Below are 26,225 nucleotides of genomic sequence, written 5' to 3'. Positions count from 1 at the left end.
CTGGGTCACACTCCACTACCTGTTCTCCAAATATGAAAGGAAAAGTAGCATTTTGCAAGATTTCCTTGGTATTCTATAACTTATTAAATAGAATTAGTGGATCAGCCAGTTCCTACCATGAGAAAAGATTACTGAGTTGGCAAACTCTTCCTAACAGGTATCACCTCTAACTACTGTGCTGTATGGAATGTGGGGGTCTTTCTTTCCAAAATTCAAATATTTGTCATATTAATGCTTGCACATTGTTTTTTTTTACTAGATACCTAATTTAAAAAGTGTTTTACAATGCTGCTACAATATCCTTCTGTATCTAAAATATTTAAACTCTTCCTCCTCAGCCATGCCAGCTACAGATTCTTCCCTTTAGTCAAATTCCTGTGTTGGTTTCTAACATCTTTCTGTTCCCATCCCAAACTTTTTCTCCCCTTGAAGCAAAGGTATTTTACAGTCTTCATTTATCACTGAAAAAGTCCAGTAAAAAGACCCAATGAGAAAAAATCTTTATTAAGTAAAAAAATGCATCTTTATCATGAAAGCATAATACTGAATACAATACATACAGCTAGAAAACGGGTTTTTTTCATAGCTTCTAGGAAACAAAATTTTACAGTTGGCACAAAGTTTTCAACTTTTTTCCAATTGTCAAGCTGTTCCTTTGACTCCCATTTTCTCCAGTGAAGCCTTGTGAATCCTTCCCTTCGTGGCACTCACAGCAGAACTTTCCAGACCCAACTGCCCAGGAAGGCATTTTTTTCCTTTGCAGCCTAGAAATCTGCTATTTCCAGACACAATTTCTGCTTCGGTGTGAGTGCCAGCAGACCCACTATTCACTAGAAGTAGTTATCTTCCAATAGAAATAAACAGAGGAAAACTACTGCAGTTTTCAGCTGCCCACATTTGCCAGCTGTAGCCATGGTTCTAAACAAAGGAAAACATCCATCTTTTCTACACTCCTTCCAAAAAAGGGTCTGTGGGATGACCGACTTCTATCCTGCTGTATTTGCTCTCCGTTTTAACCATCAAGATTTCCTGAAGCTGGATTAGTCTTCCCTGAGAAGCACACAGTGCATTTGGCCTGGCCTGACCTACTCCATAACTTGGGGCCCAGGCACATGACTCTCACAGCAGACAGATGAAGGACCGAAGGCACCACTCAGCACGTACCTCAAAGCATGCCATTCACAATTTTATCCCCTGATGTACATTTGCCATTTTGATTCCCTTGCTTGCACTCCTCGAGGCAGCTGGAAGGTGGTCCAAGTCACTGTCTGTATTGTATTTCAAATGCATGACAAGCTTTTGAAGTAGGGAGACACACACACACTGCAGCTCTATAGGAGCAGTTTAAGAACTGGGCTACCGTACTTGTAGCATCTTCTCCACACAAGACAAAATTTCTAGTACATCTAATTTTGATGCTATTTAAGTAACAGATTTGGATCTTTGGAGAAATAACCAATCTTTGAATAAAAAAACTACAATAGCTCTGTGGTACAGACTGGATGTTCCTTTCCCCATAGGAAATTAAATGCTAGAACTTAAGTCAGAGGGACTGAAGCTACAGATTACCAATATACGTACTGGAGGTAACAGACTTACTGAAACAGTTAACCTGGGAGTTTGGGCAGTCTCCTTTCAGGGTCTCTAAGATCTACAGATGGCAAGAGAGCAGCAGGGAAGCCAGACCAGGGTGTGCCCCGGGGCAGAGAGCTAACAAAGGGCTGCTGTTTGTCCTGTTACTAGCAGCAGTAACTGTGCCTTCGGCTGGTGGGAGGGAAAGTATGAGGGGAGGAGCAAGGATTTTTAGATACGACCTACAGAGCAGAGATTCCACGTCCTTCTCAGACTTCGGCCTGTATTCACATTTATAAGGGATCAAGCTGCTCGTTCAGAAGTTGAGTCTGGTCGCTCCTTCAGCACTGATAGTCTCAACGTGATGCAGCTTGCGGGTTCCCCCTTCCACACACACATTTCACTTACAATGCAATCCTAACACAAGAGTTAACTGTATTCACAGTTCCCCAAATGACCCAGATTACAATGAGATAATTAACTGCTCATGAACAGCTATTCAGTGAAAACCTCTATCACACTATCTGTTAAACCACTGAAAGCCTTCATTACAGTGTTTGTCAAACTGCTGAGAAGAAATCCAAGACTGTTTTTCTTTAGATCTGTTCTCTTTTTGCAACTCTTTTGCACTGTGATAAAAAAAGCAAGGCTTTCTATCAGCTGAACTTGCAAGGTGTTTTCTAAAAACACAAAAAACCCCTCTCGATTTGCAAGCTGAAGCTTCTGATTTGGCCTCGTGTAATGCATGAAATAATTATAGTCTGTCTCTTTTTTAAAATTAGCAAGCACAAATCCATTTCTTTAGACAGCATTCATGGCATATTGTCTGTGAAACAGCAGCTCTACATTTCATATCTGAAACTACATTGCTCCTTTTGGAACAGCTTCATTAGCAAAAGCCAAGCTCAGTACACGAAATAATACATTATGAACACAAAGATTTTCTATGCTGTTTAGATAAATGGATAAGTACATTTCCAAGTTCCAAGACATAATTATTAGCTCTGAAACAGTTTGAATCTACACTTAAACTTGTTATATAACAAATTATAAAGAGCAATGCATTTTGTAATCTGTCATCCTTAGCCATTGGCTGTATTAGCAGTACACTTTGCCATTTTAAAAAACCTTATACCATCATATAAAGTGAAATAGCATAAGAAAATGTAGTCATTCTTGACTTGAAAAACAGAGGCTGTCTTTACAAGACAAAAAAGCAGCAAAAAGTAAAAATACTCAGATGATGCACTGGTACAACAGTGTCTCACAGCTTTATTAATTAATACTAAGCATGACATAAAATTGTTCTTGGTCGCTCATACTAAAACATATAGTGGTCAGGACTGTAAAAAGTAAATGACAGCCTACTCCAGAATCAGAAGCCTGGGGACATAAAGAGTAATCATAAAGTAATCTTACCTGGATGACTGTCTTTACTTCAACTGGGACTCGAGATACAAGTTTTCCAGACACTGAAGCTGAGAATCTATGCAGCCTGAGGGAAAAAGAAAAGGCTAACAGTAATACGACATTGGTTCTGGTCTATTTTAGAAATACTGAGTATTTTAGTGTTTTTATTCTACATGTCAGGAGCAAAAGTTTAAAGTAGCTAACTTCCCAGCAACTGTTTCTCTATGACATCTTGCAGCAGTAAGAAAAGTCAGAAGAAACTTTTATTTAAGCTGTGGGAGAGACAATCTGAGGTTTCAAATTTGTTCTGCCTCCATGCTTGTCATGGATAAATTGGTCCTTAAGCAGTAATTCAGCAAGCCAATGATTTAAAAATGGGTACAGGTAACCTTTATCTACCTTGTAAATATCCATAAGACTTCACAGACATAACTACATCTTATATGCAAACAACATACAAGTTTTTCCAAAAGAAATTTACTTGCAAGCCTTCCCCCATTGCACTTAATGGATCCACATCCATAAACGTCTTTCAACACCCCACCTGGCACTGCCTATTTCTCATACAAACTTAAAACACCTGATGTTGTCTCTTGGCAATAAACGGCAAGAATAGAAATGGAGCAGCAGATCACAGAACGCATGTGGAGAACAGAGATGCAATGCTGTTACAATTATGACAAGCACCTAACAGTCAAAAAAGGCTAGAAAACACCAGTAACAGCCTATTCTTTCCATGTTTGTATGCCACCATCTCTTCTGCACATTACAGGCTACGAAGTTCACTTCTCCAATTTCACAGCTCTATAGTATAGTCTGTAGTTATAATACATGGATTGGTTCAATGATTACCTTTAAAAAATGATGCCACTGAGGATGTGAACAAATGAGTTGGTTTCAGGAGCTTTTGGTCATAGGCTTAAAACATCACCAACTTTACTGTACATGGATTGAAAACTAACAAAGCTTGAATTTTTGTTCTTTAAAACTAGCAAACAATTGGTACAGTGATTTCTTTTTCCTCTATTAAAATATTCTTTTATTATTATGACATACTTTAAGGGGGTACTTCCTAGGCTGGATTTTAACTTGATTTGTTATTTCATATAAGTAACATAAAAACAGCAATAGTGGGATCAAGTTAGTCATCGCAGCTGAATGGAAAATAGACAAATCCAAGATGTTGGCCACAGTAACAAGATGTGATCCCAAGAGAATAAATATAGTGAAACACTTTTACATTAGCAGCTCATCCTTTCTCCAGAGCTAACAACTGAGAGATAAGGTTCCTTCTACCCATGATTCATAAAGTAAACGGATCCCTGAAAACTAGTCTGCTTAATGTTATTGCTTAAGAACATATGAAATTGTTAGCCTTCCAAAGCTGGGGGAAGGAGGAGGAACAGGGAATGCAAGTTCTGTTCTTTGGTAGTAAGTGTAATGAGCACAGATGTTCAAGAACACTGAAGTGAAGCTTTGTGCATCTTCAGATGTGCTATTTTCCCTTTCATCTGCTTTTCCCCTAAATTCAACGCTGCTGGCTGAAATATAGAGCATGCCAATATATCTCTATCATTTATTTCCATCTTTGGGAACTCACTTGTCAAAAAGACCTTTACCAAATACTTAATGGTAATGTTCAATATGGTTCTATAACATACAAAATCATGGAATCACAGCTGTTCTCAGACCTGCCATGCAGCCAGCATGATATGGGACACAGCTAAGTGTCTGAGCTGTTAAGGATACCATACTTGAAAAGTTATTTGAAGTGTATTAATGAATGCTTGCTCCGATCTCTGTACTTCTGTAACACAGAGCAAGACACTGTATTAGATAAGGATGATATCACTGATGATGTAAACACCTGTGATAGACTGAAAATAGGTATAAATTTGTTTTGGTTTATTACTACATTTCTAAGGTTAAAATTAGGAAGGGACAAGTTAATATACTGCATCATGTTCTTAATTGAAAAGAAACAATAGCAACCAGGATGAAAAATTTCAGGAGGTGGGGTCAGGAAGAAGAGCATGAACACCACAGGCTGAGATTAAATTGCTTTAGCACTACTATGTGGGAAGCTTTCGTGAGTCCTACACATAATTCATATAGTTCTAGACACTGAAACTTGCTTAATTCACTGCAACAACTTTCCAAAAGACACCATAAGACAATTAATGTTTTTCTAGCAGCAAGACCGGATACTTTTACTAATTATCATAGCAAGTTCTACAGCAAACATTAATGCAGGGAAACCAGTTCAGAGGCAAAGTGCTACTGAACTACTTTATAAATCCCTTCCCTTCCATACACTAGTGATAAACAAACGGCTCACAGGTGTTCAGGTGCTTGCCACATAAAAAGGAGAGAATCAGCACAGCAAAGCAGAACTAAGACTGGAGTTTTGGTAAAAGGCAATGTTGCAATATTATAAAAACAGATGGGAGTTGCAGCAGATTCCAGCAATGTCTTCATGCAATGACAGAACTCCCACGAGGCCCTCAGGAAAGGACTGGAAGTTGCCACTTTGAAAACATACTTCTGAACGTTTCCTGTCACGACTTGGGATGTCCTATAACTGCAAGCAAAAAGGCAAATAAGCATCCAGAGTAACAGTACGTTCATTGGCCTACTTTCTCTGCACCTGGTACTGACTTTTATACTGTACTCTTAAAAACGTATAGCTCTGATACCTGCCTAATTTAAAATTTAACGCCAGACTGCATGCTACTACACTGAAAACATTTTATTGCTAACGCAAAAATGCCATATTAGCTCTAGTTCAAGGTGCATCTAAACGCAGTACCCTGTCTTTAACAAGGACTCCTGGTGGATGCCCAAAGAAGAGAACAAGGACAGAGTAAACACAGAGAAGCCCTTCCCTGAGGTACTCTCGCCAGCTGACAGCAACATGCAGCTCTGGGACTTCCTCTGTCTCCTTTTAAGTGTACACAGAAATATAAACATGTTCACAATAAAGACCAAAGATTCTGAGTCTGAAATCATTTAAATCAACTTTTCACTATTTAGGTAACTGCTTTCCTCCTTTTCATTCTGATGAATGAACAGGCACAGCTGAAATTGCTGAGTCTCATTCATTGATTCTCTAGCTCTACAAGATTAAATCCCAAAACCTAAATTAATTGTTGCATTAAGACAGCTTTTAGAAGCTACATGCAATCACCCATTCCGACTACCAAGAAAAAACAAACTTACTCAATGCAAACAGTGATATCTAGCAAAGTCCTAATGTTAATTCTAAGTGAAATAAGATATTTATCATCTACATCAATTAGAGATGATACATTCAGTACGTGAATAATCTATTTGCAAATTAAGACCTTTCTGTAAATATGGCCAAAATGTAAACATCCTTCCATAAAAGGGACCTGAAGGATGATAATACCTCATACCAGAATTTTAACAACCATATTTTGAAATGAACACCTACAATAAAAAAGACACGTCTCATTGAAGTGGGCCTATTGATCTAAGTAAACTTGAAATGGGTCTATTGATATAAGTAAACTTGAAACAATAACTCCAAACCTCATCCAAAAAACCTAACCTTAAAATCAAATGCTGAATTCAAGTACTGTGTATCTCCACGAGGTCTACAGATGCTGGTCACCACTGCACGGACTATACAGTCTTCTTCAGAAGGACAAACTCCCAAAATCACTGATAGCTATTGCCCCTGAAGTTATTCCACACTTTTTTTAGAGTGAAAGAAAGGCAAACGTGTGATGCGCTGCTTAAGAAATCAAACCTACAAGAAAGCTCTGAAAATGCAGAAAGGAAGTTTGCCATAAACGCAGATTAAATCAAACGATGCTAGGAAATCAGAGAGGGACGTACAGACAGAGGCAGCATGCAAAGGCGTCTAACTGCTCCTCCGAGTTCTTACAAACATCACCACCGACATCCTTCACACGCAACGCGCCGAATTAATAACGCTATTTATTGCTCAACACGGATTAAACGTGGGCATGGACAAAACCGTAAGGGGCTGCTCCCCCCAGGTGAAGGGGCCGCTCCCCCAGGTGAATTCGGCTTTCCTCGACCAACCCGCAGGACCCCTCTCAGCATCGATAAGCGATCAATGGGGGCTCTGGCGTCCCCCGCTGTCCCCGAGCGCTCCAGGCACGGCCGGGTTTGCGGCGCGCGAGCCCCGTTCCCCCCCCCCACCCCCCCCGCAGCCCCGCACGCGCCGGGGGGGTCGCCGGGGGCCATCTTGGAACGGGCGCCCCGCGCTCGGGGGTGCGGACCCCTCAGCATCCCGGTCCCCGCGGCGTCGCCTCTGCCCCTCGCGCGCTCCCCCGCCCCCCGCGCCTCCTCCCGAGGAGACGCCCGGCGGCTCCCCACCTGCGGGCGGGCCTCGCGGGCGGCGGCGGGCGCTCCAACCTCCTTCTCCCCGCGGAGCACCCGGCAACCCGCACCGCCACCACCGCCGCGCTGGGCAGGGCCGGGCCCCTCCCTCGGGGCGGGGCTCCGCGCGCACACCCCGCCCCTCCCTTCCCCTTCGCCCCCCCACGGCCCCGTGCACAGGCACGCGCCGGGGCGGCGCTCGCGCCCCATTGGCTGCCGCGGGGAGGGCGCGCGAAGCCCGGCGCCTGTTGGCCGCGCGGGAGGGCGGGGGCCCGCCCCGGAGCGGGCGCGTGACGGCGGTGGGGGGGGCGCGCGGCTCGGGGAGCTCGGGGGGGGCGGAATGGAGGGGGGGGGGAGCGCGATCGCTCCCGGCAGCTGCCCCAAAGGAGGTTGTAGCGAGGTGGGGGTTGGTCTCCTCCCAAGTAACGAGGCGTAGGGCGAGAGGAAACGGCCTCAGGTTGCATCTGGGGAGGTTTAGGTTGGATATCAGGAAAAAATTCTTCACTGAAAGCGTTACCGGGCACTGGCACGGGCCGCCCGGGGAGGTGGTTGAGTCACCATCCCTGGAGGTGTTTAAACGAGGGTGGACGAAGTGCTCAGGGGTACAATTTAGTAGTGGACAGGTGCGCTTGGACCCTTTCCAACCAAAAGATTCTATGACACCCTATTCTTGGATGGGATGTCATCCAGAGGGACCGGGACAGGCTGGAGAAGTGGGACTGTGCGAACCTCATGAGGTTCAACAAGACCAAGTGCAAGGTCCTACACCTGAATCAAGGCAGTCCTCGATTTCAGTGCAGGATTGGGGACAATGTGATTGAGAGCGGCTCTGCAGAGAAGGACTTAGGGGTGCTAGTGGATGAGAAGCTCCACATGAGCCGGCAGCGTGCGCTCGCAGCCCAGAAGGCCAACCGTATCCTCAGCTGCAACAAAAGAACCATGGCTAGCAGGTCGAGGGAGGTGGTTCTGCCCCTCTGTTACTCCCTGGTGAGACCCCACCTGCAGTATTGTGTCCAGTTCTGGAATCTTCAACGTAAGAAGGATGTGGAACTGTTGGAACAGATCCAGAGGAGGGCTATAAAGATGATCAGAGGGCTGGAGCATGTCCCATACCAGGACAGGCTGAGAGAGTTGGGGTTGTTCAGCCTGGAGAAGAGAAGGCTCTGCGTATAACAACCTGAAGGGGGCCCACAAGAAAGCTGGGGAGGAACTGTTTACAAAGGCATGAAATGATAGAACTAGGGGCAACGGCTTTAAACTGGGGAGGGGCAAGTTTAGACTAGACACAAGGAGGAATTTCTTCACCATGAGAGTGGTGAGGCACTGGCACAGGTTGCCCAGGGAAGTTGTGGATGCCCCATCCCTGGAGGTGTTCAAGGCCAAATTACACGAGGCCTCGAGCAGCCTGATGTAGTGGGACATGTCCCTGCCTATCACAGCAGGGTTGGGATTAGATGATCTTCAAGGTCCCTTCCAACCCAAACTATTCTATGATGATTCTAGGAGCCCTCAGGGATGGGGTGATTCAGTATTGGGGTTTAGCGAGTTGCAAAGCCACATGAAGGGAGAAAATACTTTTCTGAAGTTTGTAGAGGGTGAACTCAGGGAGGCAGAGTGAAGGAGATGAAGGTGAAAGGCCATCAGGTAGGACCTGAGAGTAGACAGGGCTGGTAGCTGGCAAAGGCAGTGAGTGGTGGCTTTACCCGGAGAACAGCCTGCAGTCCCACCTGCACATGAAAAGATGAGACTATATTCTTTCAATGAATCTATTCTTAATGGGTTTATTTTTCATATAATAAAATACGCCAAGGATTCTTCCAATCTTTTCCAAGTGCGGGAATACACTGGTGTCAGAAACAGGTGTGTTTGCAGCACCACTGCTGTCTAAGGTCCAGAAAGATGGGCTGCACTGGACAACCACCTCACTGCAGTGCAGTCCTAATGTACATCAGACTGCACTGGTTTATTTGGTTCTTGACTAATCTCAAAATATGTATCACAGGTGGTTTTGCACAGCTTTCATTCTCCCATACTTATTGGGGCTTTTCTGCATTGTCTTGAAGTGGCATTTTGAGTGAAGTATTTAACTGTGACAGAAATCCATTGAGATATGCTAACAGTTCCAGAAGACTGTTAGTTTCTCACAATTTCCTCTCGTTTTCTTGGGGCAGGTCTTTTATCATTAGACACATATGGTTGTGCAGTTTATAATGCAGCTAATCTCATGCATCCTCCACTGACATTTGTTCCTGTTGAATTTAAAATTGTGAGATTTTGGCACAATACAGGATTATCTGAATTAATTATGTTGTCAGTAATTTTTGGTTTAGATCAGCAAATCATTTACAATTACCTCCTTCTTTCCCATATCTTCAAAGACCTGGGACGTGATCCTTCTTTTTGCGATTCAGCAGCAGCTGAAGTATTCCTGAAAGGAAACTGGTTGAACATATGTGGTTAGTTTTTGAATCAATTATTTTCAAAGACAGTAGAGTAATTACAATGCCTAGATGTGCTAGACACCTCAAAATGTAGCCCAGTTTCAGGGTGAATACAATTTTTTGTGGGTTTTGAGATCATGTTTTAGGTATTCATCTTGTTTTGCTTTGAAATAAATACTTCTCAAGATTAAACAAATGCCAGCCTAATAATTTCCTTCTTTTTATGCTGAGTGCCACCCAAGTACTTTTTAATATCTTAAGACTTATCCTCATTTGGAAAATTAATTTAAAAAAAAAACCCAACAGCTCTGAGTTTCATGTGCAAACTTCTGTCTGAGCCCAGGCTGTTGTATGAGAAACCTAAATTCCACACAATTAAAGTGCTGACAGACACTAAGCAACAAAACTCCAAAACAAAGCTTCTGGCCAGAGAGATGAATTGCAGTTGTACCCATCCAAGTACTACTCATCATTTCATACTGTAGGGTTTGGCCAGAGTGATTTGAGCCCTCCATCAGTTTTGAAAAAGAGTGGATTCTCCAGAAGCCCAAAACAAAGCAATGCCTGTAAGCTGAACACTCACGTGTGATAGCAAACGTGATGAAGCTAAGGAAACAGTGAAGAACTTTTCACAGGTCAGTGCTTTTTCCAGATCCAAGGGAGACCACCATCTCCAGAGGACATTCTCTAGCACAACTTCAGTTAAAAACTATGTGTCCCAATGCCATTAGATCAGGCCAAGTCTGAAAGTCTAAGAGCCAGACTAGAAAAAGATACATAGGGTATTAAATGTAGACAGGTTAGATGCCCTTCTTCCTTTGATTTCCTCCCAGGGGTTTCTGTGGTGCAAAAGGACAGGAAGAAATTAGATACTTAAGCTGTCAGGACACACTAGGCCTCAAAATACTTGAGATATGACTGATACGGCTGGGAGTTTTTCTTCTGTTTTGCTGACAAGGTTGGAAATCTACAAAAGCAGCATCCCATATCCTCCCTGAGGGGATGCAGCTATAGAAAGACATTTCAGGTGGTACCACGGCTGTAGGCCCACAGAATCTTTCTGGTTGCCTCTAAAGATCTAGCCAGTGAGAAGGTGGTAGCACCTCTATTTCTGGTTGATAAGTTGTTACAAGACAGCTAAAACATATTAAATACTTCCCTAAAACTATTTTTCCATGCAGGCAGTTGCTGTATCTGGCACAAAAATGTTACACCATCATTAATGAAAAGTGAAATGGAGCTAGTTTCTCTACAAAAATGTAGCCAGCTCTATGGGATGATAGAGACCTCTCTTTTAAATGTTTAATTGTGTGTGTAAAGACTACTTTGGTGTTCTTCACCTCCTGACACTGATGCTATTGCTGTGCATAGCTGAGATTCTTGCATAATTTAACAAAGCCATCTCAGGTGTCTCCCACTCTGTTCTGAGCATTTGAGCTGTGTTCTTTCTCAGATTTTGACACATAGCTTGTATCACATTACATTTACAGAAGAGTTTACCAGACTTGTTTATTTTGGAAATTTCCTAGAGAACAGAGATTTTTTTTTTCCAACACGTATATTTGAATGGATCCATGGATCCCAAAATATTTATGACAGCTGCCTCCAATCAAGTTTTTTGTTTCCTTGATTTTTGTTTGACACAAGTGTAATCAATATTATTCATTTTTCTACCTCAGATTCCAGCATTGTTGGTGCAAGTGAACTAAACGGTCATAGACATTTTTTTTTCTGATACATTCTAAATACTTGCTGGTTTTTTTGCATTACTGTTTCTTCTCTAGCACTCCAGCCGATAAGCTTGTGGCTAGCGTGAAGTTCTGGCTGAACGGACTTGGAATCAGCAAAAAATCTGTTTCAATCATTGCAAACTGGGGATACTGGAAAATAGTGTGTTTTAGTCATTGCAAGAGTTTATCAACTCTAGTTTGCAGTTAAAACACTTTCATTATTGACATGCAGAAATCAAATATCTCCTCAAAATTTTGCTGCCACTTCTTGGTCCCTGGCACACCTACTAATTTCTTGTTTAATCTTGTTTAATGGTTGGGATTTGCTTAACTAAGCCGCCTACCACCACCAAATTGCACTGAACCAAAAGCAGACATATCCTTCATACTTCTTCATGTTCATATTATATTTTAATACTGTGCTTGGAGAAGAGAAAAACACATACAGTTGAACAAAAAAAAGTGTTTGCAATACTTCTCAACAAAGGTGTGCTTGTGAGTTAAATACTGATGTTTTAAGTTTCCTTCTGTTCACTCTGAAGAGACAAGAGGGAGCCCAAGACACCAAGTTTGTGAGGAAATATACAACTAATCTCACAAAACCACATCATCTAATGACGAAGAAAGAGCAATATTTTTCACAACCTGGCACACACTTGTGGCATGTCCTGATTTTAAAGCTCCTGCAATAAATCAGTGAGATTATGCTAACAGGAAAATGGAGTAACAGATGCTGAGTGCCTCTGGCAAATGATCTGTTCCAGAGGAAAGAGGTTTGCTTTGGGGCTAACCTGGCCCTTTCTATTTACAAGTGTTGCTGTGTACATGGCTGAAAATTGGGGAGTATCAGGACTGGGGAGATGGTAGTCCAGAACAGGCAAAAGCTATCAGCCATGTGGATGTCTCCTTAATTAATCAAAGTTACAGCAGCCGTAATGCCTGTGATGCACCACCAGCACTTGTGCATTTAGTGACTAGTAAAGAGGATCTTTCTAGGCTGAAAAAATCACTGCTAAGATGCTCATTATTGATCCAGCTGTTATCAGTCACTATTAAGCATACTCATTCTCTATCAGATTGTTAAACTAATGTTTACTAGGGTTACCTGACAAGAACCGAGTGCCATGCATGTCTCTAGATACCAGGAAAGACACCAGAAATGAGTATAAGTTTTCCTCCAGGACCTGGCAGGATCTATACCTTCCTTTTAAACCTAGCAAAGTGTGGTCAAGCCTACCCTTAATATCAGGGTTGCACCCAGCTATGTTGCGCTTTGTCTTTACCAAAAGTCCACAACAGCACAAGCTTTAGAGCTTCCCGATATACGCTAGATGTCTTAGAATCTGTGCTCCTTCACTGGGTCTGGATGACTAAAGCATAGGAAATGCCTTGCAGGCAGCAGCATAATAGTCTTGGATTCACGTCTTCCTAAGTGCAAGCAGAGATGCTTTGAGCTTAGGCTGCAGCAGAGCTCACATCCAGCGAGAAGTGGATCACGGGTGTCTTCTGCATAGATCCACTGGCAAACCTGTTCTTCTTTTCCAGGTGAAGCACTCATTATTACTCAGACTTCCCAGAACTTCTGTCCTCCGGCACAAGATGCTACCTATGAAAGACAATTTACTTAAAGACCTAACAGGACAGTGAGCCACTCAGGATGAGCAGAAATAGGTACCATAAATCTGACTAAAGCTGGCGAATGCCATACTCCTCCTTTCCCACACTCCTTTCATGCCAGCTCTGGAGAGGGCTGAATTAGGAGCTCTACTCTTTCTGCAATTGGGAAATTAGTGTCTTCTTAATATGACTGTGAGAAAGGCAAGCGGCTGCAACTCAGAGCTGTCATTTTGTCTGACTGGCATTCTTTCCAAGTCATCATTTTTACCTCTCTTACACTGAATAACATGCTGTGGTTCCTCGGTTTCTATTTTCAGTTAGCTTGTCTAGGATGAATTGTAAGCAAGCTGGCTGTGCTTGCTGGCTGCCAGCACAAGCCAGCCAATCTAGTGCAAAATCTCATTATCAGTCTTTTATTTTCAACTCATTTAAACTGTGGTACTGTTCAGGTCTGCCAAAAGTGGTGTTCTCGCTCTGTAGGAGAATGGTCTTTCCCACCTGGCCGAGTACCTTTCTGCTCTTTTTTTGGTCCACATACGTGGAATGGGAAGAAGGAGCAGCTCCCATAAGCGACAAACATCCATTTCTTTTCTTAAGCTGGAAACCTATTTAAATCTGCTTGCTGGGAATCAGCCCTTCAGCCAATTCCCAACACATGCACAAGGTAGGGTGAGCTGCTCTGCTCAGTTTTTAAAGAGCCCATACAGCCTGTTACACATGGTGTGACATTTCCGATGTAAAACCCAGCTTTCAGCTGTTTGTGCCAGGTTGCACTGATTCAGTCTGAAAAAGCCTATACTAATTGTATGCATCATGTGGGTGTTTTCCTTGCCCAGAGAAAAGATCAACCAAAGTGCTCAGTCATTTCTGAAATTAAATGGAGGTGGAATATATTGTTTTTCAATTGGAAAATGTTAATCAGACTTTTTTATGGAGAAAGTTTGATTTGAAATTGAGCAAGGGGGGCCTTTCTTGGGTGCTTGTCACTGCATCAAAGAAAATCTACTCTCATTCAGCCAAATTATAGGGTATTTTAAATCTCAGTTTACAAGAGACACTTGCTACTTCTTAAGGGTTAAGACTGGCCCAGAGCAAGCTTATGCCTCTCACAGTCATAGTTCTGTTGCTTGTGCATCATTCCCACAGTTCAAATAAGGCTCTCCAGCCCCTCACAGTTCCTAGCCTGGGCATGCACTCTCCCTACAAAGCCACTACACATGCTGCATCCCAGGATTACATGATCTAGACAGAATTTCCCAGTAATGGTTCTTTCCAGCTGCTACATGCTGAGCCAGAGCCAAGCAACGAATGGAGAGCAGGGACATTTTCCTGCACTTTCAGTGACCTCTCTGCTGACATCTATGCAATGTGAAGGAAGAAGCTTTCTGTTTCAGAGGCAGACTGAGCAGGAGCCAGATCTAAGGCCTTGCTGTGGAGAACAAGCAGGCTGTGCTGGAAGTAGGAACGTGTGGGATGAAAAGGGGGACTTGCAGAGAAGGCAGAGGTCGAGGTTTGGTAGGACAGGAAATACTGTCTTGAAGCCACCAAAGGCAACAACAGCTGGCAGAGAGTGAAGATCCAGAGCAAAGGTATCAGGGTTGTGGACTAATGGAGTGGTAGAGGTAAATGTGAGATAGAAGAAACAAATTGTCAAAGGAACTAGAGCATAAGTAAAAGAAACTGGTAAAGAGGTTGGGACAGAGAGGGAAGGCATTCTGAGAATGCAGTCCCAGGATTCAGACTGGCACTAGAAACCAGTGGAAGTGGGTAGCGCTGGGAGGTGAACAAAGTGAGCAGCCACAGACAGGAGAGAGCCAGGAAAGAGTCAGGAGGGAATTCAAATTACCTGTGCAGGGAGATGGGGAGTGTAGGCTTAGCTGGGACTTTGAATAGGAGGAGCTCTTTTTAATGACTATCAGTGAAAAAAACAAATAAGGCAACAGTTGCAACAAAACAAAAAACAGCTAAATTATCTTCTTATAGTCCAACTGTTCACTCTGAGGAGACAAGAGGGAGCCCAGGACAATAACAGCTGTCTGTCCTGAATACAGGATCCGCCCTTGCACCACTTGCACACCAGACTGGGTGCTGCAGCTCCTCCTGGCACTGTCAGACTGCACAGGGAACCATGCTGTGCCTGCTCGACTGGCTGCAGCAGAGACGTGGAAGCCCATGGTGAGAAGGCTTGCTGATGGCAGGAGTTCCTGGAAGTGGCATTCAAGTTGATGAAGTCACCTGCTATGTATGCGCCTTTTCCAGGGTGGGTCCTCTAGAACTTCTAGGGCAATTTTTATTTGTTCTCCGTTTACCACAACCTGGTGGTCAGACTGTTGGCTGCATTCTGATGCCAGATATTAGGTGGAGAGGTTTTGGCTGTCTCGTGTAACAATATGGCTTTTATTGATCTTAATCTACCAATCATAATAATCATAGCAAGATAAAGATGGTGAAATCTGTTGTGGGTAAAATGTGTCACGGACCACAGCTTTCATCAGATGAGTAGCAGTTAATGGTTATTATATTTAGTGCTGCCGTCTTGGGTGGACTTTTGTGCTTATTTTGGAAATAGTTCCTGATCTTCCTCCTCAGGCCAATGCGTATGGCCATGACTGTAATGCTCAAGCTGGGCTGATCCTCTTACTCTGGATTGTTTAACAAAAACTCCAGCTGTCTCCATGTTTTCTATGTGCAGAAGGTTGTTAACCCACACAGCTTTTGGTGTACCTGATGCTGGTCTTCACTTCTTTCTGCAGTGACATGTCACCATTTGGGTCGAGCCAGTTTATTGCCATTGAAGGTCAACCATGTACCATCAGCGTTTAAGAACCTGTTTTATGTGGCGTTTTGTATACTATGAACAAATACATTCAATAAGGCTGGTGCTAGCACAGAGCAAGAGTGTTGGGCAGTGCTGTTGAAGTGGCACCTTTGTCTTCAGTAGCTTTTTGCCACATGGTAGGAATCCAGCCCTGCAGCATCAGACGGGTGTGGAGATGGACAGACAGTGCTAACATTTCTTTTCCAGTTTCTGCAGCAATTACAGCATTACGCTGTCAAACCTGCATGTTGAACTACACGAGAAGTGTCCTCTAATTTCAGTTTGTGAATCTTAAGATCTCCTTTTTGCTGGTAGCTCCTAGTGCTGTATGACAACTCATATGTTCAAAGCACAGTTCCTGCACAACTCGGCTACAGTGATCTGACTGTGTCCTCAAATCAAATCCTAGGTTATTGAGTCAGCACCCAAGATGAGGGATATGAAATTAAAGACTAACACAATAAGAACCCTTCTGCAGGAACTCTCTAGCAGAAGCAGAGCAGACTTCAGTCCTCCAGGAACAGCATTCTGCTATCTTAATTGTAGAGCCGTCCTGTTTCTTCATGCAGTTGCCTGTGTCACACTGTTCATTTTCCAGTTTCAGCAACAACGGGAACAAGGGTCTGGCAGACATCAGATGATTTTGGTTCAGAAACTGATTAATACCCACAGTAGGGAATACAAAATGTTGTAAGTAAAAACTATGCTAAAAGTTAAAATTACAAAATTAGCTTTGCCAAGTTTTAATGATTGCCTGTGCAACATTAATATTGTTTGAATGCATTTTTTTCTGAATACAGATACTTTTATGCACTCTACTTGCTTGTTAGCTCATGTTCTTTCTCATCCCAGAAGTTGCTGAGAAAAAATTACAGGAGATAGGGAAAACAAGAAAGTTGATTTGGACTAGTCCATGCAAGCAGCTGTAACATGCCAGAATTACCACTTCACTTCCATTTAGAATAGGGAAGACCAGCAGAAGAGGTTAAAGGATATTTTTGCAAATAAATTACTGGAAGCAGCTTTGTTGGGATATGCATAAGACTACACGTATACTGCTTTAGAAGAAAGGTTATAGTCCCTCTATAGAAGGCTTCTGCACCAGTAAATATTACTTGGTTTTATAAAAAAGGATGGAAAAATAGACTTAAAGTTAGTTGACTAAACTTTCTTCAACTTGATAATTCATGTGTAATTCTGGAAATGCCAGATGTGATTTTGGAGCAAATAATGTGGTGGTTTCTATCCCTGAACAGACCAGAGTAAGAGAGGTGAAACTATCTGGTTCCAGGTTGTTTATGCAGTACATGCCTCGGCATTTTGAATGCAGTCAGTGTCACTGTGGGCAGATGGCCTTTACTATTTTCTGCTTAAGGTACTATCTTGGGGAGCTCCTGCTTTTTGCACTGATTGGGTGGGAGCTCAGAACCACTGTCCTCTCTGGGACGCTTGCGAGACACAGCATCAGATCTGAAGAGTTAGGAAGCAGGCAAATAAAATGCAAAAACACCAGGGAAAACTTGTGGACCAAGTATGCTGCTTACTAAACCTGTTTGTCTTTCTAGACACCAGCAAAGGCTGAGGAAAAAGACTGTTCTATAAAAACAAAACCAGCTTGTGTGTACTATGTAATGCTTTTCCTTTTAGAATCAGGTTGTCAGTGTCTCTTTAATGTGCATGACTGTGAACTTAAAAGAAATCTCATTATCAGCCTTCCCAGCCTTAAGCACTTCATCAAGTATTCCATGATTGCTGGCTTGCAGATGCTGCAGTTAAGGTGGTGGGATTTTGTTTGCATGCCCTTAGGCCCTTTTCCTGTTTTTCTGTGTGACTATAAATATCATACCCCTGAGAAAAGACATGAAAGTAATCATATAGACATTAATTAGATGCTGCACAATTTTTTTTAAAAAATCCTGGAGTCACAAAGCATAACTTTTAATTACCCATTTTTGTTTTGGGAATAGTAGTTTCAGACATATATCATGATCAGATGTGTATACAATTTCTTCTCTAGAATTCTTTATTTCCCTCAGCCAGCTTTTAATACATAAGGAAATATTTATGCCTGAATCAGAGTTATGCACCCCTGAGTAAAAGTTTCTGTTCCTCTGTTGTGGGTCTCAGTACTGTACATCTGTCATGTATTGTTCACAGAAATACTCAAGACAGAAATCAGAATGCTGGAGTACAGTTCATTTCAGTTCATTTTCAAACTTCTAAATTAAAGATGGAAAACTTAATTCTGATGTAGTCATATCCAACTGACAAGGTAAGCAACTTTTATTTATCCCTTCCCTTCCTCCAAAACAGTCAGTAAGATAAAACCATAATGCTTAATTTAAACTACACCCAGGTGATATTACATGCTCTTGTTGTATATTCAGGAGAAGACTCCTTTTTGCAAACATTTTTGCAAAATCCAAGCACATGACTTTAGGCTAATGATTGGTGTGGGATTTTGATTAGGTAGCTTTCATCAAAGTAGAAACCAGTAATGATCTGTTGGTGTCAGAAACAGCTTCAAATTGCCGATACATATGGTTTTCAAACAGACAATCCATTGCACCCAGGATTCACTGTCTGCATTACTTTAGATTTCAAAACAACCTCTTTCAGTTCCATTCCCATTACCTTGCAGAAAATTATGGCAGAAAGCAGGAGCGTGTGTAAGGTTTGCACTCCACAGCTGCGGAACCTCCTCTGTGTTGAAGCCTTTGAAATAACTGAGTGGAGGAGGAGGATTTTGCAGAGACTTCTGAAGGTATCCTAATGACTTTTAGCCTTTGATGTGCTTGGGTTAACCGAATTCAGTTTCTCACTATATGCAAAATATTGTAAGATTTTCTAGTGTCTAGCTTCTTTCCTTTTAGTTTAGTTTCTAAAGAATCAAATCTTAGATATCTGTGTCTTCCCAATAATCTTGGAATTGGTAGCAAGTTTCAATCAAAGGTGACATAGGTCTCAAAGGTAAGTTTGAGTTTAGTCAGACATAAGTTCAATTTTGTGAAAGCAGGTTGCTGACACAAGAAGGAAATCAAAACTGGGTACAAGAGCTCAGTTGTTATTAGATGTCAGGGAATCTGTTCAGAGAAGCAATGTCTGTCAGACTCAAATCATCATAAAAGTTTCCATCAGAATTTTGCGTGGATGGAAAATGGGCGAATTGCCGTATAGATCCTTGGTGTAGAGGGTGTAGTCGTATGGCGATTTCTTTGTCCAGTTTGAAAACAGAGATAAACCATTAAATTTCATGTGTGCCCTCCTTTCTTTTCTGTCCTGTGCTGTCCTAATGTTCCCCAAGCTACACATCTGAAATCTCATTCCTTCCTCCCAACAAACCCACCAGAGGTTTATGGAATCTGATTTGAATTTCATGTATTTGCTATACAAACCAGCAATTCAACCACCCTATGCCTGCTCTCCTAAACATATACTGTAAAAAAAGCTATCCTGTGGTCAAATGCTATTTGTCATTCTACTGTGACTGCAGATATTCCTGTACTCATCTAAAGCTGTCTCTGTCTCTTTCTCACTTGCTTGCATTTCTTTTTCTAGACTGTATTCTTAGCAAGAACACATTTGTCTGAATTAGTGGCGCACCCATCCTCTGACCATAAATTGGCTTTCTTGCTAATTTAATTCTTATTTTAAATTAAAAGTTCTTTGTTTCTTATAAATATTCTAAAACTGCTTGCTTTTCTAAGCTTAACATCTTTATAGAAATATAATTCTAGATTGTGACAAGTGGCTTTTAGTGTCCTTAGATGGGGTTTGGATGTCATAAATCCCAAGAGAAAAATATTTATAGCAATATCTTGCTGTTAGGAATTGCTACTATTAGAAATTTTGGACCGCCAAAGATTATGGCCTAATCTGAAGAAAAAGCTGCATCCTGACAGGGTAGGGGTCATGAACACCATAGAAATTACACAGTTTTAAGCTGCTTTAGCAATCAGAGAATAAACCACTGGGCTCAGAGGGAGAACTGGTAGTCACTCAGCACACAGGATATTCACTGTGTTTCTTCTCAGTTTCTAATTTTGCAAATGATGTGAGAGCAGATCTAGAATGCTGGAGAAGTATTGACTGATACAGGGATGATTGTGGAAATGCTGGCTACCCTGGTCACAGATGTCTGGTTTGGGGAAAAGCAAACATTTAAAGCCACAGCAAGGCATCTCAGTGAGTATTTGATTTTTAAAGGCATTGAGCAGCAATATCTTCCACCTGCGATGAAAGAGCAAGAACACCAGTAGTGGTTGTTTTCAGGTGCAGACTCATATTTTCATGGAAGGTAAGGGCCAATCACCAATTTCACGATTCTTCTATTTTTCTTTATATGACTATATCTTCTAAGTCCAACCTTTCCATGGCTGAAAATGAGGTTGAACTATACTCTCTGCAACTCTCAAAACTGTATTTCTGAATGGGTTGTCATTCATTTCCCCATAAGCAGACAAAACTGCCACTACCTTATCTTGTGTCACACATGTTGGTAGACTGTGGGTATAGCGGCCACAGACCCTCCAATCCCTTTCTTCCAGCCTAGGTCTTTTTTACTTCGCTCCTGTCTTGACCAGCTCTGCTATATCGCCACCTTTGGCTTCTTATCTCAGCCTTCCTCTCTAGTGTGGCTGCCTGCGGGTGCTGGTTGACAGCTGGCTGAATGTGAGCCAGCAGTGTGCCCAAGTGGCCAAGAAGGCCAACAGCATCCTGTCTTGTGTCAAAAATGGTGCGCCCAGTAGGACCAGGGAAGTGATTGTGCCCCTGTACATGGCACTGGTGAGGCCACACCTGAAATACTGTGTTCAGTTTTGGGCCCCTCAATGGAAGAAGAACATCAAGTTGCTTGAGCATGTCCAGAGAAGGACAACAAAGCTGGTGAAGGGTCTAGACCACAAATGTTGTGAGAAGTGACTGAGGGAACTGGAGCTGTTTAATCTGGAGAAAAGGAGGCTGAAGGGAGACCTGATTGCTCCCTACAACTACTTGAAAGAGGCTGTAGCGAGTTGGATGCTGGTCTCTTCTCCCAAGCAGCAAGTGATAGGACAAGAGAAAATAGACTCAAGTTGTGCCAGGGGAGGTTTAGACTGGATATGAGGAAAAAAATCCTAACTGAAAGGGTGGTGAAGCATTGGAACAGGCTGCCCAGGCAAGTGGTGGAGTCACTGTCCCTAAAGGTGTTAAAAAAACCCATGTAGATGTGGCACTTCGGGACGTGGTTTAGTAGGGATGGTTATGTTGGGCTGATGGTTTAACTTGATGATCTTAGGAGGTCTTTTCCAACCTTAATGATTCTATGATTGTCCCATGGTCTCTGTCCAGACAGTGCTCTAATTTCTTCTCCTTTCTTGCCTCTCCATCTCCGGCTTGTCCCTGCCTTGGGTGACCATTGCTTCTCGGTTGCTGTGGACTAGCAGCAGGGTCCAAAGAAGCAGAGGAAAACTAGCTGAAGAAAACCACTTTAGTCAGCCCCAGACTAGCACAGAATCACTGAAGTCAGAATTGTTGAAACACCAAGCTGTGGTGCTATATCAAGACTAAACTGATCCAGCTCAAGCCTGTTGTTCATGCAGGCTAAGATGGATTTCCAGAGTGGCTAAAGCACTCCTCCTGCCAAATTTCATTTTTTTTCTTTAGATGTATGGGCCCTTTGGGACTGTCTAAAGATGAAGTTGCCATTCTTTTTAATATGCGGGAAACAGCACATTTTTTCCTGTACTTGTTGAAGAGCAAAACGGTTTTGGCAGAAATGTTTATACACACTCAGTCTGAGGCAATTCTTGATACTTGCACACATGCATCACATGTATCCAAGCCTTAGGCAGACACCTGCCGTGGAAAATATGAGGCCTGGTGGCCCAAGTCTGACAATGGCATCAGCAATGGAAAATGTGGTCTAATTGGGGGAATTATCCAGCAGCATTTAGCAGGTGAGTTTTCCCAACACCACCCAAAACTAGCCTTCTACTGAAAAGCTTTTAAAGGATTTGACAAACCTATTTGTTCAGTAATTTTCCTCTTAAAAAAAACTTTGGCATGCACTTGTTCATATAAAATAATGATTTGCGGAAATAGAGGAAGTTAAAATCCCACCCATCCTTTTCTCTCCAGTTTATTTATTTTCCATGTGAGATTAATGACTTTCCTGCAACAGGGCAAGATTTCCTCACACATTGTGCACACAAGTTAATATTTATTTCCTTTTCCAAAGGCAAGCAGAAACCTTCGTGTTCCCTGTTTTTTAAAAGTAGAGATCAGTGTACAATATGTCAAATGACACTAAAATCAACCACCCTAAACTATAAAATGATAGTTTTACATTGCCTGCTGGTGCTAAGCAGGCTGGTAAATCAAACTGAGCTGTACTGCTGGATGCTGACATGGAAGCTTGATTTAACTGGCTTAATTTATTTTACCAGTGGATACTTTGGAAAGAGCACATCTGCTTTGTTAAAGGACTTCCTTTAGTTTAGCACCTCTCTCATGTCAGGCTCAGCTGCTGTGTGCAATAAAGCTCACTGTGGCTGGTTTCCTATGGATTTTTCTTCCACATCCCATTTACCCTCGCAGCTTCTTCCTGCATGCTCGTGCCATCACTTCTTCCCGTGGCATCCCCAGGTGCCTGGGGGTCCCCTCCAGCAGAGCGAGTTGTTTGCCATTCCTGCTGTGGTGCAGCTGTGGTTGCCAGAGCCCTCCCTCCAGCGGGTGCAGTTGGCTTTGCTGTGCTGCTGAGAGCCTGGGCTTCCATGGCCCCTGTGTACAACCTCCAGGTTTCACTTTTGGACTTAGCTCTGTCACATGCCAGTGAGCTGACAAATAGCAGGAGGGAGGCTGGGAAGAAGATGTGACAGGCAGATGGTGTGAACAAATGCACTAGGGAAACCAGGCTAAGAAAAGAGCTCCTTATTGCCAGGGCATTATGTGAAAAGAATTATATATGAGAAATGCTGCGTGTGGCTTGGTTCAAGAGCCAGTGGATATTTATACTGTTACTAAACCTCTCCTTCTTCCAGGGTCAGCCTCGGTGCATCCCTTAAACAGCTCCTTCCTCTCTCTTTCTGGTAAAGCCCCCCTTAATAGCCCAGAGGAGAAAAATCCTTATTTTCTTCATGTATGGTTTCAAATTTTCTGTTTTTAAAGATAAACTGGATAAGCAATATGAAAAAGTTACAGCTGTCTCAGGCCCCTGAGTATCTAACTCCCTGATGCTGGAAGTGTGATCGGGGCAGTGCAGCAGCAGTTGGTGGAGTGTAGCCAGTGTAAACGAGAGGAACTATTCCAACCATGTGTGCAAACTCCACCAGAGATTTACTCACCTTCTGAAACCAAAAAGCTTAAAGTTCATTCCCATTTCACTTATCTGCCAAGGCTGAAGTTCAGTAATTCATACTTCTACCATAATAAATAATGAAACAGCTATAACACAGGAGGGAAGGCTTTGATTAGGCATTTTATAGCAAGTACAAGAAAAACATTGAATGTTGTGCTCAGGAACTGGCAGCTACAAAAAATAGGAATGTCTTAGTTCACACATGTCTGTACTTAAAAAGAGAAAAAGAAACCTGGTTTCTTTCCTGTGACTTTACAGGCAGTACAATAACCCTGGCACTTCAATAAGGGAGCTGTCATAGATACACCTTTCATTGTCTGTGCTCCCACTGCCACAGATAAAGAATGAATGAGACGCTGACTCACAGTACCAGAGCAGTGTCCTTATCTGACAATGCAGTCTCAGCTAGAGTGAATTTTTGAAGACACATGCTAACAGCAATTGAGAATTTCAGAGCAAATAACAGGCAGGCAGTGTTATTACTACGTTATCTGTATAGCTCATTCTTTAGAACCCTGTGTTTGAAAAGCAGACTTGCTGTTCAGAGCAGCATGTGTAGTAAATGTTGCATGACAGCCTCACAGAGAGCATCCTGCGAGTTCAAAGGGTCACCTGGATCTCAGCCCTTCCACTCCATTAGGGGCAGTAGGAATTTTGGAGCTAGCACTTCGCACCTCTCTGAAAAGGGGCCTCCTCCCTCAGAAACAACAGGCAGGAGAAAATCAGAATAGGAGGACAATTAATTTCCCACTCGCCATTTTTAGAAGAAAATAAAGTGTATGATGCTGAAAGATGTATGTTGCTAAAGATGATTGCTGAAATTCAAAGAGAGGATTGTTAAGGTCTTCCAGAAGTGCCCTGAGGCTCCCAGGTAGGACAAGGTCTGGCAGGGCTCATAGTTTTATGAAGTCAGGTAGTGACTAAAAAAGATGAAAGTCTGTCATGCCCTCCTTTTTTCCATACTCATGAGTAGCAAATGATTGAGAACTAATGGAGCATCTTAAGAATGTTGCTGCCACAAAGGTACAAGTTGGGATAGAATTTCTCATTGAGAGAGTAAGTATGATTTTACAAGAAATACACCATCCAAATTCTGGAGATGCAACAGTGATCCATGAAGGAGGCTGTAAGTGCTTTCCCCATAACAAGCCATTTCAAATTTTCACCTTTAATTGCAGTCTTTTTGGAGATAAGTTCTCAGACATTTTATTTTAAGATTTGAGAGCTGCAAATGGAGACCAATGTGACCTAGAAACTCTGTTTGCTTGTTTTGCATCTGGCTTTGGCTTTTAGTAATCAGAAAATTTTGATTAACAGTTCTTGAAACTGAGATACAATGGGCTGCAAAGACTTAACATGCTGCAGCACTGCAGCTGCAGAGCCCACTAGGAGCAAGAGGGCATTACAGAGAGTGAAAAATGAACTCTTGTATCAGGGAGTTGTGAACTCTGGTCAACATAGATTTTTATGGGATTAATTCCCACACCTCTTTTCCTTTAAGATTACACTCCCAGCTAAGTGCCTAATGTGTGGACTACAGACTCTGGCTCCATTATGTTTCCTCTACTTCTAGTCATGTCACTCTTGGACTTGCGCTGGCCTGGTTTCAAAAAGAGAGATGGACTTTGCTCCCTTCCCACATAATTTTGTAGCCTACTAACTTAGGCTCATTGGATCCATTAATTTATTTTTTTTCAGCTGAGAAGGGAATTAAAGTGGTCTCCCATTTCCAGAGCAAGAGCCCTAACCTCTGGGCTGTTACACAAACAGGAGAATGTTGTCCCTGGTGTGTTTTGAAATGAAATTGGCCATGGTTGCTGCTACCTTAGATGGGAAGAAGGCATGGTAATGCTCAGCTCAGCAAATGCAGACACTCAGGATAAGTGTGGTAGTAGAAGTTTGGATACAAATGACGCTTAGGTGCTCATAAACTCAGGCACGCAAACAGGGCTTTTTGTGATTGTTCTCTTGGGCTGAGGCATCACAAATTCTCCCATGGTTTGCTGCAAGCACATAGGGCATTTTCTTGGACCTCTTCTGCAATATTTGTCCTTCCCTCCAGCTAGTGCACCTGAGAGACCTCTCTGTCACCACGAACAAAATTGAGTAGTTCTGGCCTTAACCATAACATGATCTTTCTCTGCAACTTTCTTCTGTTGTCCTTTAGAGCATGCCAAAGGTCAAGGCTGGATGCCCAGTCTGCTGTGGCCACCTGATGATGGTGGTGCAAATACCAGCTTCTTCCACATTTTCCACTATCAGACTTAAAGACTTCTCCAGAACAGATGTAAACATTCCCCCCAGAACAGTCTGTAGGAAAAAGGTCCCGAGAGGGGGGTTTTGTCCCTTAAAGGACATGCCTGAAAGTACCTTATGGGAATAAAAAGTAATTGCAAAGGCAGTAGCCCCACCTCTGCACGGAATTCCTGCCATCAAAAACTTCCCTGTGTCCTTTAAATGCTGGAGGTTGCACTCTTATGCCTTTGTGTCCTTGATCTTTACAGATAAGCAGGAAAGGGAATTTTGAGATGAGAATTTGTGAAATTTCTTCTCCTTGCTAGATCTGTGGCAAAGAATACCAGGTTTCATGCAAGGGAAGTTTTATCTTATGGTTGGTAAGATAATGTATTCATAAGAGTAGATGATGAGATTATTACAGTGTGGAGACTGGCAGGTTCATAGCTGTAAAACGTTGGCAAGCAAGAGCTAAAGGAGGGCTTCAGTGTGAAATATGAAACTGATTCAGCATTCCCTGTGTCCTCAGGTTCCCCTAGATGCATTCTTTACTTACCTTCATAGATTCATCCCACAAGAACAGAAAAGAAAAATGGTAGAACCTCTGCAAGTGGAAATATTGCACAGTGACGATGAAAAGAGAAAAAAATCTCTCACCCTTTCAATCGTTGCTTCTTCGAAGATGATGCTGTAGA

General features: G+C 42.5%; 1 protein-coding gene across 3 annotated transcripts in view; it reads right to left on the bottom strand.

Annotated features, from left to right (window-relative positions):
• Nucleotides 1-7,464, bottom strand: part of MPP7 (MAGUK p55 scaffold protein 7) — a 152,767-nt gene extending 145,303 nt beyond the window's left edge. For all 3 annotated transcript variants that reach the window (XM_069859439.1, XM_069859438.1, XM_069859440.1), the window contains exons 1-2: nucleotides 7,351-7,464; nucleotides 2,992-3,067 (exon numbers count right to left, since the gene is read on the bottom strand). The gene's annotated coding sequence lies outside the window, so the exon portion shown is untranslated. The remainder of the gene's footprint in view (nucleotides 1-2,991; nucleotides 3,068-7,350) is intronic.
• Between the last annotated feature and the right edge of the window lie 18,761 nt (nucleotides 7,465-26,225).

Source organism: Phaenicophaeus curvirostris, chromosome 6 (genome assembly GCF_032191515.1).
Source record: "Phaenicophaeus curvirostris isolate KB17595 chromosome 6, BPBGC_Pcur_1.0, whole genome shotgun sequence".
NCBI classification, from domain to species: Eukaryota; Metazoa; Chordata; class Aves; order Cuculiformes; family Cuculidae; genus Phaenicophaeus; species Phaenicophaeus curvirostris.
Note: the sequence above shows the minus strand (reverse complement) of the source record. Positions and strands in the feature narration are given on the sequence as shown.